This window comes from Phoca vitulina, unplaced genomic scaffold, assembly GCF_004348235.1.
Source record: "Phoca vitulina isolate PV1807 unplaced genomic scaffold, GSC_HSeal_1.0 scaffold41, whole genome shotgun sequence".
Lineage (NCBI taxonomy): Eukaryota > Metazoa > Chordata > Mammalia > Carnivora > Phocidae > Phoca > Phoca vitulina.
In genome coordinates this window covers 7,204,538-7,221,324 of record NW_022589744.1, presented here as the reverse complement: position 1 = coordinate 7,221,324, position 16,787 = coordinate 7,204,538, and positions in this window count along the sequence as shown.

The following is a 16,787-nucleotide window of genomic DNA, read 5'->3' as shown; positions in this document are numbered from 1 at the left end:
CATTCATGTAGCCGTTACGTGCTGATTATCCAAGAGCTACGAGAAAACTTGAACAGAATCTATGGTCATGTCTAGCATGAATATAAAATGGTTTGCTGTCTATTTTCATCTGAGTTAATGTTACCCTTGGCTTTGGCTTCATACTTGACTTTTTCACCTGATTCTCCCTAGAAGTTGTTTTTCTTTTTTATTATGCATGATTTTGTAAAATGTTTCTGTGGAACAAGAAAGAGAATGAATGAAGACCAAGAGTGAAAACAAAGCTTTAGCACATGCGTTGGTCAGAAGGCCCTTAACTCTTTGTGTCCTGGAGAGACCTCTTCATTGGGAATCACAGGTAGCATTGGCAGCCCTGCTTGTCTTTGCTAATTTAAAGTCAAGGGTGTTTTTTTTTTTTTTTTTCTGTTTTATGTACTTCCGCCTTCACTTTGATAAAGTCATGTAGTTCTTTATTTCACTCTTGCAAAGGGGAGTGGGGCAGAGATGGAAGCTGAGTGGGAGATAATACGAATGGCCCATTATAAATGGTATTGTAAGAGCAAGCTAAAATTTACAGCTGAAAATTATTGTAAGTAAATAGTAATGTGGGCACAGGAAAGCACTTGAAATTTGGAACTGTTGTTTCCCCCTCCCCGTATGAGAAAGAGAGCAAGTTTGCCTTCAAGGCTTAGTTCATATGCATTCATTTCATCTGGTTTTTCCCAACCTCAAGGAACACAAACAACTGCCTACTTGTTTGGAGAACCCCTTCCTTTGTTCAACAAACTGCCTTTCAAATTGGTTATAACCTATAGAACAAAAGTATAAAACAGGTCCTTGCAGATACATCATAATGAAACATTTTAAGGTGGGGGGAAATGCTATGTTTAAAGAGAAATATGCATATCGGGACCTCAGCAGCCCAGATCCAATGGCCTGCTTGCCTCCGTATGGGCTAGGACTACACCCGGTAAGCCTTACCGTCTGACACTCTCTCCCTGGAGCAGCCTAAGATGATAGGACCCATGTCTGTTTCTTGCCACTGATGTGGCACCTTAAGAGACCTGCCCTTGGAATCACAATTCCTCTGTTAATAAGACAAGTTAAGATTCGGTTTGCAAGGGAGCTTGGGCTTGCAGAACAATGTCTACCCTCCCTCCCCAATACCAGCATATGCCTATCTGCCTTAAAGAGGCCAGGCAAAAAAGCCCCACTCCTTCTGCACTCAGGACACACCTCTTTTCCTGGGCTGGTGGAAAAAGGGAAGCAGCATTAATCCTGTCTTCTGTATTGGGAGTCTGTTACCTCTGTGTAAAGGCCCATTCATGTAGAATAAAAGAAACCTAATTGATCCACTTTTGGAATCTGAAAAAAAGATCAAAAAACAAAAACCAAAAAAAGAAGAAAAAAAGCCCTTTAGCCTTTGATCAAATTAGCACATCCACTAACTACCTAAGCAAACTGCATCAACTCACCAGGACATTCTAGATTGTTGTTTCCAAGAAGAGTGATCCTCTAGTTAAGCTCTCTTAAGTTCCTTCCAGGTCTATTTAAGAATCTGTAATTTTATCCCAGTATCCTGCTTTTAAGCCAGGACTTTAGCTCATGGATAAAGACAAAAATAATCTCTGTAGACAGCATGCCATGTGCAACCCTCATCTCAGGAAAGACAAGGGATCTTCCCATTTGAAGCTAAGTGTCATTTGCTAATGTCTCAATATACATTCATTGTGGGAGGCATTTAAAATAAACTTTGGGAGTGGCTCCCTGATTCTGCTTACTTCTGGGTGGGAGTCTGAGCTCTTTGAGATTTGTCCACTCTCTTATCAGACACAGCTTGAGCACCTATCTGCATATAACCAAATAAATGAAGTGACGGCCTCTAGAGAGTTCTTCCATCTCCGTGACTCATTTTTCTCTAATATTGCTTTATTTTCCCCCCTCACCATTAAAAAAACATTGTCACAGTTTCACTTAAATATAATTGCTATAAAGGAAGACTATGCATATGTATGATGTGCTCTGAGAAGAGGCATCAGAGTCTGTTTGACAGCTATTCTATTTTATTTTTTAAAAGTTACTTATTTATTTGAGAGAGAGAGAGAGAGAGAAAGAGCATGAGTTGGGGAAGGGGCAGAGAGAGGGAGAGAGAGAATCTCAAGTAGACTCTGCTGAGTGTGCAGAACCCAATGCAGGGCTCAGTCTCAGAACCCTGAGATCATGACCTGAGCTGAAGTCAAGAGTCAGCCATTTAACAGACTGAGCCACCCAGGTACCCCTGTTTGACAACTATTTTAAATATTTCAATTTGGGGGGAGGGAGTTCAAGATCTGCCTCTTATTGATGGGTACCTAGAGTGGAGGGCATTAGAGATGATTCTTCACAAATGAGCGAGGAGCATACCTATTGATGAACACTCAGAAAGCACTGACTGAGACTTAGGCAGGTTAAAAATAGGAAAATTGCTTGGGGCAGGGGGTTCTTGTAGTAAAAGGGCAGCAGCTACATTCTTGCAGCTGGAAGGAGACTAGAAACAAGATGGTTCCTTTATCCAAGGTCCTTCATTAAGGGCTGTCCCCTTCTTTACCAGCCTCCCCCACCCTTCCTTTTGCTTATGTGAGACAAAGCTTAAGGCTACAGATATGATTTGAGACTCAGGAAGAAACATGGAAGCAATATTTACTCAATGGCTGGTGATATTTTTCCAAGGTGAACAGGTCTTTTCACACGTATTAGAACAAGTTTCGCATTTTTAAAAGGCTGCAGCTTTTGAGCATTAGAGTAGCACTGCCCTTTTAAGGCTGTTCCATCTCATGCCAGCCCATACTTGTCTCCTGCTCCGTCTGATTAACTGGCCAGCAGAGTGGAACATATTGGGGGAAAACATGGTTGAGAACCCAAATTCTGGGGCACAAGGAGTACAACTAATCCATGTGACCTGCTCATAAGTGTGTCTATCACTTCATTCCCAAACCCCACCTTAATCCTTAAGGGAACTAGGAGAATGTTCTGCACCTCTGGGAAAAAAAAATACAGTAAAATGGAAATCAGTCAGTCCCCACCCTGGCAACCTGACCATAATGACACAGATTTTACATGAAATCTATTGTTTCCCTTCACTTTCAAGAAAGACAAAATAAAGTGGTAAATCCATTCATTTTTAGAGCACAGGGTCCCACAAGTGTCTTCTAAGGGCGCCATGGACTCTTTGGTTCCTCCCCTTTGTATCCCCTTACCTCCTTGAATCTTCCAGCACCTCTTATTTCTTACATGCAAATTCTTTAATAAATTTAATTAAATTTTGAAAATATTAATCACAAAAGTCGCAGGGATTGCCACACACCAAACATGGGAATTCATAATTTTGAGGAAGTGTTCAGAAACTATGACCCACAGGCCAACTCTGGTCCACCTGCTGTTTTTGTATGTCTTATGAGCAAAAATGTTTTTACTTTTTAAAATAATTTTTAGGGGCACTAGGTGGCTCAGTCAGTTAGGCAGCTGACCCTTGATTTTTGGCTCAGGTCATGATCTCAGTGTCCTGGGATTGAGCCCCATGTTGGGCTCGGCACTCAGCAGGGAGTCTGCTTCAGGATTTCCTTGCACCCTCTCCCTCTGCCCCCCCATTCATGTGCGATCTCTCTCAAATAAATAAATCTTTTTGAAAAATAAAATAATTTTTAAAAACCAAAAAAGAGTATTTCTTAATATGTAAAAATTATGTGAAATTCAAATATCAATGTAGATAGATGCATTGTTTATCAGTACAGTGTCCTGTTCATTTGTTTATAGATTGTCTGTGGCTGCTTTTCTGCTGCATCCGCGGACTTGAGTAGCAGCAACGGGTACCAAATGGCCCACAATGCCTGAAATATTTACTATCTCACCTTTTACAGAACAGGTGTGCCAGCGACTGGTCTAGAGTTTCACCTTTATATAACCATCTGAGTTTGATATCTCAAAAACAAGGGAGTCCAGAACCTGTAGGATTCATGGAATTTAAAGTTATAACTTGCTTCAACTGCAAGATTCTTTTGCATTTCTCAGGTATCTCTAGAGAAAAGCTCAGCTTTGACTTTGGAAATGTATTGTTCCAGAGGAGATTAGGAGTTAAGGACATCTATTACCATCTTCAGATGACTAAGAGTCAGGTAGAAAATGGATAATATGTATACTCTGAAGTCAGAATGTGTTTGCTTCGAAAAATCTGAGTGAAATCTTTCTCAATGAAGGCACTAAGGGTAGGGACATGCATACACCCTTTATGGTATATTCATCTGCCTGAAAAAATTGTACTTAAAATCATTTTTAGTGAGTTGAGTCACTTCTATAAGGGAGGAATCTATGTATTTAGTTTCCCTCTTTTTTTTTTAAGATTTATTTATTTATTTGAGAAAGACAGAGAAAGAGAGAGAGAGAGAGAGAACATGGAGAGGATGGGCGGAGGGATAGAGAAATTTAAGCAGATTCCACACAGAGCACAAAACCCAATATGGCGCTTGATCTCGTGACCCTGAAATCATGACATGAGCCAAAACCAAGAGTTGGATGCTTAACCAACTGTGCCACCCAGGCATCCCTCCCTCTTTTTTATATTATGTACAGTATTAGTTATTTCATGTTGCATTGCAGATCATCACAAACGTAGCAACTTAAAACAACACATATTTATTATGTCACTGTTTCTGTGGATTAGGAGTTCCTGCAGAGCTTAGTTGGGACTTCTGCTTCAGGATCTCAAAAGCTGCAGTCAAAGTGCTGGACGGGGCTGCAGTCTTATCTCAAGGTTCAGCTGGGGAAGGATCCACTTCTATGCACACGTGATTGCTGGCAGAATTAAGTTCCTTGGGGCCTATTAGACTGGGGCCTCGGTTTCTTGTAGATTATTAGCCAGAAGCTACAATCACTTCCCTGTTATATGGTCCTTTGTGTAGAGAAGTTTACAACATAGCAGTCTGCTTTATCAATGCTACAAGTGGGGAGAGTCTTCCAATAAGACGGGTTATCATCTCCTATAATGTAATTAGGGAAGTGACATTTCATCACCCTTTTTCCATGTTCTGTTAGTTAATGCAGTCACAGTTTTTGCTCATATTTCAAGGGAAGTGGATACACAAGGATGCTGATCCCGGGAGTTGCAATAAGTGGGGGCCATCTCAGCCATTGTTGTAAACATACAATTACATTCTTCTTGCTTCTGCAGACTGACCAGGAATGTCCTCATGGAGAGGTATGCAAATGTGAGACTTATAAGAGAAGGCCCAAAGAGACCTATTAATTTTCATGTCCCCTTTGTTCGATAAAAATCTTTTTCAATTTTTAATGATTAAAAATAAAAAAACTTTTCTTATAGTGTTAAAGTTTGCCTGGCTGACCTGAATTTGTCCTCCTTACTTTTCTCATCTCACCTCTGTGCATCCATCTATCCCAACATTTACACTGATTGACCAACACCAGGTGCACGGCGCATCTGGCTCCCTCACCATATTCTGCGTTCCTTAAGGTCAGAGACTTTAGCTTGATCATTGCAACCCGACCTGGCACAAAACAGACTCTCCATAAAGGTTTCCTGAATGTGAAAATGAATGAATAGATAAATTATTCAAACTTTATATGTCTTTTCCCCTTCTATTCAACCTTACAATAACCTAGTATGATACAAATAGTAATTCCTTTATGTATTTATCTTATATATTCTTCATATAAGTTGATATGTATTTTTTTTGTCCTAAATACTGCATTCTTAGAGCTTATATAGGTTTCTCATGGCCAGAATTTAAAAACCACTGTTTTTGGTTTAAATTCCTTACTTTTTCTCCTGGAGCTGCAACCTGATTTTTGACCTTGCCTTTGAAATGTTGACCAACTGACCTTGATTCTAAGGGCACTGTATGTCAAAGCACATGCTCTCCCTCTAAAGTGTGGTATAAAGAAGTAGGCAGGGCCACAGGGCATCTGGCCAAAGATTTCTTTGATGGAGGTGGGGAGGGGGAAGGGTGGAAGCACTTTATGTTTTTTTTAGTCAGAATCCAGAATGTTCTGAAATGTACTAAAAATAAATTTATTTAAGCAGCCCCTTTGCTGGGCTAAGGAATGCTGATTTTTTTAAAGAACTTGGGAGAGAATGTTTTGGTGAACTTGTATACCGTACCATAAATATTTTTACTAAAATTATAGAATTGTCTGTTTCCTTTCAAATTGCATCAGGACCCAGGCAAGAGCGATGAGTTTTTAATGTGGAAATTTCGTGCACACGTTTCAGCTTCTTCCTTTTCTTCTTCAACTTTGCCAAGCCCCATTTTATGTTTAGTAAAGATTGATTTATTAGTGCTTTTTTGGCCTACCTGATGTGTTATGCAATTTCTCAGCAAATTTGGGGACACAACCATCAGTTTGCAAAACTTGTTTAGTTGTAGCCAAAAAGAGGTTTATTAGATTCAGTTTGATTTATTTACTATGCTGAATCATTTTTGCTTAGCCCAAAGCCTGAAGCCTGATCCTCTCTTTGCCTCCATCTTTTCTTTGAAATTAAAAGAGAGAGAGAAAGCGCGTGTGCGTGCGCGAGAGAGAGAGAGAGAGAAGAAAAGAAAAAAATTAATGAGACACAGTGAAACGTGTTTTGTTCTTAGGGTGCAGAATAAAGTTCTCTGATCCGCTGCTGTTTGGAAACTACACGATGATAGAAATTGTTGCTTTGGATGGCCCAAGAGAGGAAGATCTTGAAGCTTGATTTGTTTTTCCCCCCAATAAAATATCAGTAAGGCAGGAAAGAGACTGCAACAGGATAATCTGCAAAAGCGAATATGCCCCTCTTGGTGACCGTAAATAACAGAGGAAGGTGTGGAGAGGCACTGCTGCTTTTAAGTGGAAGGTGCAGTGACCAGGGTCACTGTGCCTAGCCGCCACACTGTGGTTTACCCTCTGTGGAGAGACTTCAGATGTGGCTTCAATCCCATTGAGTGTAATTGACATGAATGCTTGTTGGGTGAACGTCCCAGTAATAGATCCAGCTTCTCCTTCTCTCCGGGCATTGCCAAGAATAGGCTCCAGTTCAGCAGAGAATGAGTTTGCTCCAAGTTCTCATCAAACATAATTTCCACTTGTTTTCAAACTGATAAATCCTGAAAGGAGCATGTGCTGTTCACTTTGGTTTCTTGAGATGACTGTTCAGCTGCACATGTCTTTTGCATCTGCACAACTCAAGCTGTATTTATAATCCAATGTATCATCTCATGTTCAATAGCACATGTTGAGTGAGTCAGGGACCTCCTCATGTCGTCGGGGAAGAAGGCATTTTAAGTTCTTGATTCATGAAAATGGGTAAGGCCCCTTAAGGACGGCTGTTATGGGCTGAATTGTGCACCCCCCCACCCCCAATTCATATGATGAAGTCCTACCCTCAGTATGTCTGAATGTGGCCATATATATGGCTACAAGGTGTTTAAAGAAATAAGATCATTGGGATGAGCGCTAATCAAATATGGCTGCTGTCCTTATAAGAAGAAGGGATTAGGACACAGAAAACACAGACCAAGGGAGGACCATGTGAGAACACAGAGGGTGGCCATCTACAAGCCAATGAGACAGGCCTTGGAGGAAAGCAACCCTCCAACACCTTGATCTCCAACTTCCAACCTCCAGAACTGTGGGAAAATGAATTTCTCTTCTTTAAGCCACCCAGTCTGGAGTAATTTGTTATGGAAACACTAGCAAACTAATACAGGGAGTGAGTCTTCTAGTGAAGTTGCCCTCTTCAGGCAAAATTACTTTTTTTTGGGTGGAATTCAAGTTAGACCTCATTTAGATGTAGCATGTGGATTCATTTCCCTATAGAATGGTTTATTTGTCCGAATGACTTGACATGTTACCTCACATGGTTGCCTTTGACTCTCTGTTGTTTATCCTGGCATCAGGACTGTACTGACTTCTTAATGTGTATAAGAAAGTGTTCACAGAAGGATTAGAGGACAATTTTCTTTGAAGAGATTATATTGATGAAGATAAGAACAATTTGGGTGTAAAAGAACCATTGTTTTAATACCTACATGGATAAGCTTAAATCACATTACCTAAAAGCCCTCTCTCTTAAATGAAGATGACTACTTAATAGAGTAGAAAAAGCATTAAACCGGAAATAGATAATATATGTGAAATCTCTCCAAGATTATGAAGATTATGAAGTGCTACGCATCTGTGCAGTCTGACCTTGAGAATAACCTTGGGACGTAATGGGGTTGGTATTATCATTGCCATTTTTCATCTAACGAGACAAAGACTCAAAGAGTTGAAGAGATTTGTAAATAAAGTATTTGAACCTCAAATTCAGGTATTCTGATTTAAAGCTTATCCGTTTTCTGTCACTCTACACTGACCCTGTAGAGTTAGTTCATTCAATGAGGAAATGAATGAAAACCATGTAGCATGTATCTGTCAAATAGAAAATGATCTCATGTTAGATTGAGATCAATATTGTTATTAAGCAAAACCTCAATTAAGAAGCCAGATATGTGTAAAGGATTGGTCAGTTTTGGTTCATTTATTATGGTGAGGCATCTTAATTCAAATAATTATTTTGTTAGGCATGCTTGATAAAAAATCATTGAAAATGCATTAGTCTATTTTATTATGTAGTATAATGTGATATACATCATTTGTATTTTATTATATTTATTAGTTATGATACATTTCATTTTTAAATGTGCATAGTAGGATAGACCATTATGGAAAAGTGTGAGATGGTTGGAACATATTCTGACCTAGAGTTCTACCTGAATTAAGCCACTTTGATTTAAGAAAATTAGCAAATGCTGTGCAGGCACTTTGTAGTCAGTGAAGTTTAAGATTAATTTTCTCATTTAATGGGAATATATTGAGAACTTATTATGTGCCTGGCTCTATCATAAGCAACAGAAAACTGTATAACAAAAATAATATTTGAGGAAGTTCAATGTGGAGCAGTGAGAAATATGTATGGAAGGATGAGATAAGGAGAATTCATTATGGGGCCTTGTGTAATTCAGTTTTGATATGAGCATGATCATAATAACATTTTTCTGACATTTGAAGAAAGTCTCTTATAGACAGCATAAAACTGTGTCATATTTGTAAACCCATTCTAACAGGTTCTGTCTTTCAAATGCTGTATTTAGACATTTACATTTAATGCAGTTGTTGATAGGCTTAGAGTTAAGTCTACCATTTTAAATTGTTTTCTGTTTCTTCCCTGTTTCCCTCCTTCCTTGTTTGCTCTTTCTTACTTTCTATTAGGTTATTTGAATCCTCCCCATTTTTTGTATTCCTTTAATGTATCTACTGAGATTTTGATTATACCATTTTGTAGGGTTATTTTAGTGATTATCTGAGGGATTACAACATACATACTTAACTTCTGTCTGTGTGCTTATAATCAAAATTCTACCACTTCAAGCTGAATATGGAAACATTACTATCTTAAAGGTTTTGTGGTATGGTTGTAATATGTTACCTCCACATAGTTCAAAAGCCCCATCAGACATTGTTACAATTTTGTTTTCAACTATTAAACCTATTTTAAAGAACTCAAGAAGATAAGCGTAGTCTATCCTTTTTACCCAGATATTTATTTACCATGTCTGTTGCTCTTCCTTTGTTCCCGATGTTCCAAATTTCTGTCTGGTATCATTTCCCTTTAGTCTATAGAACTTAATTTAGCAAGTATTTTAGAATAGACAGTGTATCTCTTAGTTTTCCTTCATCTGAGAATGCCTTTATTTCACCATTATTAAAGGATATTTTTGCTGAATAAAGATTCAGGGTTATTTTCTTTCATCATTTAAAAATGTTATGCTATTTATTAGCAATGTCCACAATAGCCAAACTGTGGAAAGAGCCAAGATGTCCATCGGCAGATGAATGGATAAAGAAGATGTGGTATATATATACAATGGAATATTATGCAGCCATCAAAAGGAATGAGATCTTGCCATTTGCAATGACGTGGATGGAACTGGAGGGTGTTATGCTCAGCGAAATAAGTCAATCAGACAAAGACATGTATCATATGACCTCGCTGATATGAGGGATTCTTAATCTCAGGAAACAAACTGAGGGTTGCTGGAGTGGGGGGTGGGGTGGGAGGGATGGGGTGGCTGGGTGATAGACATTGGGGAGAGTATGTGCTATGGTGAGCGCTGTGAATTGTGCAAGACTGTTGAATCACAGATCTGTACCTCTGAAACAAATAATGCAATATATGTTAAGAAAAAAAAAAGAAGAAGAAGAAGATAGTAGGAGGGGAAGAATGAAGGGGAGAAATCGGAGGGGGAGAGGAACCATGAGAGACAATGGACTCTGAAAAACAAACTGAGGGTTCTAGAGGGGTGGGGGGTGGGAGGATGTGTTAGCCTGGTGATGGGTATTAAAGAGGGCACGTTCTGCATGGAGCACTGGGTGTTATGCACAAACAGTGAATCATGGAACACTACATCAAAAACTAATGATGTAATGTATGGTGATTAACATAACAATAAAAAAGTTATGCTATTTCTTTTTGGTCTTTATGGTATCTGATGAGAAGTCTGCAGGAATTGAATCATTGGTTCCTCATAGATAATGCACTGTTTTGCTCTAAATTCTTTCAAGATTTTGTTTTTGCCGTTAGTCTTCAATAGCTTAATTATGATGGATGTGAGCATGAGTTTCTTTCTTTAAGTTTATCCTTTTGGGGGGTAACTCAGCTTCTTGAAACTGTGGGCTTATTCTTGTCAAAATGAGAAGTTTTCAGCTATTATTTCTTTAAATATATTTTTTCTGGCATTGCTTTCTTTCTCATCTCTTTCTGATAAGCTGATGACATGGATACTAGAATCCTTGTTATTGTCCTACATTTTCTCAATTCTTTTTCTCTCTGATGTTAAGATTGGATATTTCTTATTGGTTTATTTTCAAATTCATTGACTCTTCCTTTTGTCATTTCCAAACTGCCATCAAACGCATCCACTGAGTTGTGTTGTGTTGTTGTTGTTTTAATTTTAGTTACTGTGAATTTTCCAGTTCTAAAATTTCCACTTAGTTCTTCTTTATATCTTCTATTCCTTCACTAAGTCTTTATATTTCTATTTGTTTCAGAGTGTTTGTGTTTGTTTATTAGAGCATTTGTACACTAGTTTAAAAAATTTGTCAGATACTTCCAATATCCGTGTTATCTTAATTATATCTGCACCTGTCAGTTATCTTTTCCCATGTGAGTTAGATTTTCCTAATTGGAATATGCTGAGTTATTTTGAATTATATGCTACTAATTTTGAGTAGTATGTAATAAGACCCTGCATCTCTTTCCAATTCTATGGAAAATGTTGATATTTTTGTTTTAGTAGGAAATTAATTTTGTTAGATTCAAGCTGAAAATTCTAACCCACCTTCTATATATAGGCTGTGGTTCCAAAGTGAATTTGGTCTTCAAAGTCTTCAGAATTCTCTTTGGATATGTCTCATGTCTGTTGTGGCCTGCTGTTGGCTCAGTTCTCAGAGTGCCCTATGACTAGGGTAAGTTCTATGAAAACAAGTCATGGTTATCCCAAACAGTTCACAAACAGTTTTATAGGGTCACTCTCCTGAACTTTAACCTATCCGTGATCTCTACTTTCATCCTCTCTACTTTGTTTTTGTTTATTGCCTCCACCCTCTTGGGATCACAGTCTACTAATCAAAGAGAAAAATTCCTTCTCCTAGAATTTTGGTTCTTGCTGGCCTTCACTGTTATGAAGATATTGGATTGCTTCAGGACTGAAATGTAAAAGAATGAAGAAAAGCAGAAATAAAAACAGAGAGTGATTTCTGTACTCTCTCACAGTCAATTCTCCTTCCTGGAGGAAGACCTGGAGGGCATCTGCTCTAGCTTCTCTGTCTGTACCAATCCCACTCTGGTTTTCATGCCCAGTTTCATTCAGGTTGGAGGATTGTTAAGAAAAATGTTCATTGGGGCGCCTGGGTGGCTAAGTCAATAGTGTCTGCCTTCGGCTCAGGTCATGATCCTGGGGTCCTGGGATCGTGCCCCGCATCGGGCTCCCTGCTCAGCGGGGGGCCTGCTTCTCCCTCTCCCACTCCCCCTGCTGGTGTTCCTGCTCTCGCTGTCTCTCTCTCTCTCTGTCAAATAAGTAAAATCTTTAAAAAAAAAAAACAAAAAAAAAAAGAAAAATGTTCATAAATGCACTATAGGCTCAATGGTACATTGAACTCTTGTCCTCCCTCCCCCAATTTACCTTCTACTGACTTTTCATAGTTTTCAGAGAGCTGCTCCATATAATCTGTTCAAGGTGTGTGTCTATAGTAACTGTAAGAAACAAAGTGTTATGTACTTACTCCATCTTACCTGGAACCAGAAACTTAGTAGAGATTTAAATGGATTTCTAATTATTTTGTGTTTGGAGGTGACTGATTTAATATTGTATTAAGTCTGTACAATGGAGCAGCTTTGTTTGTACTAGTCACATAAATATTAGTGATCATGACATATATCACATGGCTATGAGATATAAAATATAACAGACATTGTCAATGCTATCCCCATATAACTTCAGCATTCACCTTACTGTCACTGTAAACACCTGAGATTTTCTGCTCAAAGGTTATATTCAGCTTGCACATCAAGCAAGCTGGGAGTGCCAGAGAAAGAATGTCTCCAGAATGAGACTTCAAACAATGACAAAAGTTATTGGATAAATACCCATAGCTCCCTCTTTCCCTGGGAGGCCAGTTCTGAGGTATTCTAACCCAGTCTCCTGGAGTTCTCCAGCAGGACTGAACTCACATGCCTATAGTGATAACAAGCTTAATAACATATCCTTGATTAGTTTCCTTTCTTTCTCTTTCTCCAGCAGGACTGAACTCACATGCCTATAGTGATAACAAGCTTAATAACATATCCTTGATTAGTTTCCTTTCTTTCTCTTTCTCACTGTCTCCTCCCACCAGTGTTTGCTAGGAACACCTCTCAGATAAAACACTTTTACTCAAAACCTTGTCTTAGGAAACTTGACTCCCAGAAGATCCAAACTATGACTAACTTTAATAGGCTTTTTAAAGGAAAATTTCTGTATAAACTCAAACCATTTTTTGTTACAATATCATAAATAGCTCAGGTAAAATAAGTGGGTAGTCTTCAAGGAACATGGGGAAATTCTTACTTTACAGATCTTAAGAAGTTTCAGTGAGAATGAGGATTTAATAGATAAATAAAATATAATTCTGCTCTTATCAGAAACAAATGAATAAATTCTGATATATTGATATCCTGATATATATCCTGGTGTATGTCAACACACCAATATATTGATTAAAAAATCTATTTATCATCAATGTATTAGTGGTAGAATTCCCATTTGGCACAAAAGAACCCCAGATTTGATTCTAGACCAATGGCAAACTGGTTACAAAGTAGCACTGTGTGATGCGGTATCTGAAGATTTACAAGTCAGACACGCTGTTTAGTTGCCTGTTTTTCGGCATGTTCTTCATTTCTCTGAGATTCATTTTATTCATTTATAAATTCAGGATGTTGGACTTAAACAAAATTTTGTAGTGTTTGACTCACGGATTTCTAGTGGGTTTATGCATGGATTTCTATAGTGAACTGCACTGAAATTATTGGGTACATCAATGTCTGTGACTACCAACAATTAACAAGCACTAGGATTACTAAGCACCTTACCATTCTATTATTCTGTGAGGCTATCCAAGATGAAGAAGAAATTATTTTGCAAAGTTATCCAAAAACAAGTATGAGGGCAGAATATTACTGATAAAAGTGCACTTAAAGAATAAGATTATAGGAATAAGACCAAGTCAAAGAGAATGTAGGATGACCAAAAAAAAAAAAAAAAAACCATGTAAAGGTTATAAAATATCTTCTTATGAACATTTCCTTTGGTTTATTTAAGGTGATTTTGCATAAAGAGCCTGTAAAGCATGTGACAGTTTATAAGTGACTTAGCCACAGGCAATTTCCACAGATAATTTATTTTTTCACTAATGAGTGAGTAGTGAATAAAGCCGTTGAAGTGATCACATCTGCTAAATATTCTAGGTGCAAGAGCAGAAGAGTGAGTAATGTAATGTGGGGGTTGTTGAGCAAAAGGGGCAAGTAGTGCCATGGCTCAAGAAGGAACAGGTACATCAAGTGTGAGAGAGAGTGTGAAGGCCAGTATGACTGGTCATGGTGGGCAATGTGAAAATCCATAGAACACAGGGTCAGACAGTAGGCAGGAGCTGGATCATGATGGTAGGACCTTGTAATTCAAGGTTTTATTCCAATTCCCATTGGGAAACATTTGGAGTATTTCAGGCAAGGATGGGAATGATCAAATATTTAAAAACTCACTCTGAATACTGTATGAATAAAAATGAATTGCGTACGTACTCTGTGTAAGACATTGTGTTAGCTGCTTGGAATGCAGAGGTGAATTAAGAGGTTCACAGTTGAAGGGACAAAGCAGAGTTGTGATTATACAATTACAATTTAGGATAAGAACTTATTAAAGCATGTAAATAATTACCCTTAAAATAAATCCCTTCTTCAATGACTTATGTGTGTGTCACCCATGTCCCTAATATCAGAATCATCTTTATTTTAAATATTCCACATGATACCACAGTAGAATCTTGGTTGGGATTTAGGGAAGATATAAGAAAACAAAACAACAAGCAATTAAGGTCTCACAGTCATTCACTCCTTTTTTTCCCTCTGAAGCATGAGCATGGAAATTTGAAAGTTCATTATATCCTAGTTGGAATAGTAGTAGTGGTATAAATAATAATAACAGTAATCACCCCTTATTCATTTGTGTTGTGCTGTTTATATAATGCTGTTATGCATATCCTCTTTAGTTATCCTCTTTCTTTTCAATACCACATGGTGGAATAATCCAAGCAGACATTTTACTTTCTCTATTTCACTAATGAAAATACAAACAGTAAAAGGAAATTTTTTATTTTTTTTAAAGATTTATTTCCTTATCTGAGAGAGAGAGCAGGGGGAAGGGAAGGGGGGAGAGGGAGAGAGAGAATCTCAAGCTGAACCCTGCTGAGTGCAGAGTCCAATGCGGGGCTGGATCTCCAGATCCATGAGATCATGACCTAAGCTGAAAGCAAAAGTTGGACACTCAACTGACTGAGCCACCCGAGCACCTCAAAAGGAAACTTTTTAAAAGAAAACCCAGGGTAAGAAATGAATTTTGCTTTGTAACATGGTAGTCACTTATATGGCTATATATTGTATAATATATATGAAACAAAATTTCAGGAGACAGTACTTATCCTTACAAAGCACTCTCCCATTCTATATCTATTGCATATTATAGTATTCTATTCCATTTTTAAAATGCTTATCACAACCAACCAAATTGATAGGTTGCATCCCACCGTTTGAAAAACTTCAGATCAAATATTTGCCCAAGATCACACAGCTAGTAAATTGTGTGTCTGAGGTTTAAATTTTTGTCTCTGCACTCCCCACCTGATGCTCTTTTCATATAACTAACATCTCTGGCTCTTCATTTTATGCACACCAATCCAACCAGCAGACTTTGGCCATGTTTATGTTCCTAAGTTACAACAAATAATTTCAGTTCTTTTCTTTAAGAAAAAGAAAGAAAGGCTTAGTGAAGCCCGCCTGCCTATTGGATGCAGATATAGACCCTCATTTTAATCTTCAATAACAGATCTGTATATAGAAGTAGAATAGAAATCTGTGTCTATAGATTTCTAGCAGGTTTGTGAAAGAGCTTCCTGGCATCAGTGACCCTTCCCCCCTTAATTCTATGCCTGCTCTCAAATCTCCCTCATGCCTATTTGTTACATTATGTACAACACGTTTCTTGCCATTCCCTGAAGACATCAAACACATCCCTACCCCAGTCACGTTATTTGTCATGTTCCTATTGCTGGAAATATCTCATCACATCCCATCAAACACCACCATAGACTAGTAATTATCTACCTCTCCGTTTTCTCTGTGAAGTAGAAATTAGTTGCTTTGGTTTAAAGTTACAATTAATATATTTCAGAACATGAAATTACATGACACCGGAGCAATGGTAGAAGAGAAATATGAATGCATAAGCAAGGTCATTGAATGAGTGAGTTTGTCAAGGTAAAAGGAATAGTTTTCTCTTTAAGTGCCTGATTGTTCCAGAACATGAAAAACGATAGTGAGGAAAAAAATATGAATGGATATAGAAAGTTGGAAAAAGTTTGCAGAAAGGGAATTTTTATTTGCTTTGATTTTTAATACTTACAAATACTGAGCCTGAAAAGGAAGAATAAAAATGTGTTAAGGGGTGCGTGAGTGGCTCAGTCTGTTAATTGTCCAACTCTTGATTTCTACTCAGGTCATGATCTCAAGATTGTGAGATCGAGCCCTGCATTGGGCTCTGCACTCAGCAGGGAATCTGCTTTGAGGTTCTCTCTCTCCTTCTCCCATAGCTTGTGCACACACTCTCTCTCTAAAATAAATAAATAAATCTTTTAAAAAATGTGTTAAAATTTTGCCAAAATTGGTTTCATTTAATGAGTTTATTTAAAAGATGAGAAAAAGCTGGTGAAATCTTCATTGCCAAATAAGTATATTAAAGCAAAATTCAAACTATTTTAGTGGCTGGGTGGCTCAGTCGTTAAGCATCTGCCTTCGGCTCAGGTCATGATCCCAGGGTCTTGGGATTGAGCCCCGCATCAGGTTCCTTGCTCGGTGGGAAGCCTGCTCTCCCTCTCCCACTCCCCCTGCTTGTGTTCCTGCTCTCACTGTCTCTCTCTCTGTCAAATAAATAAATAAAATC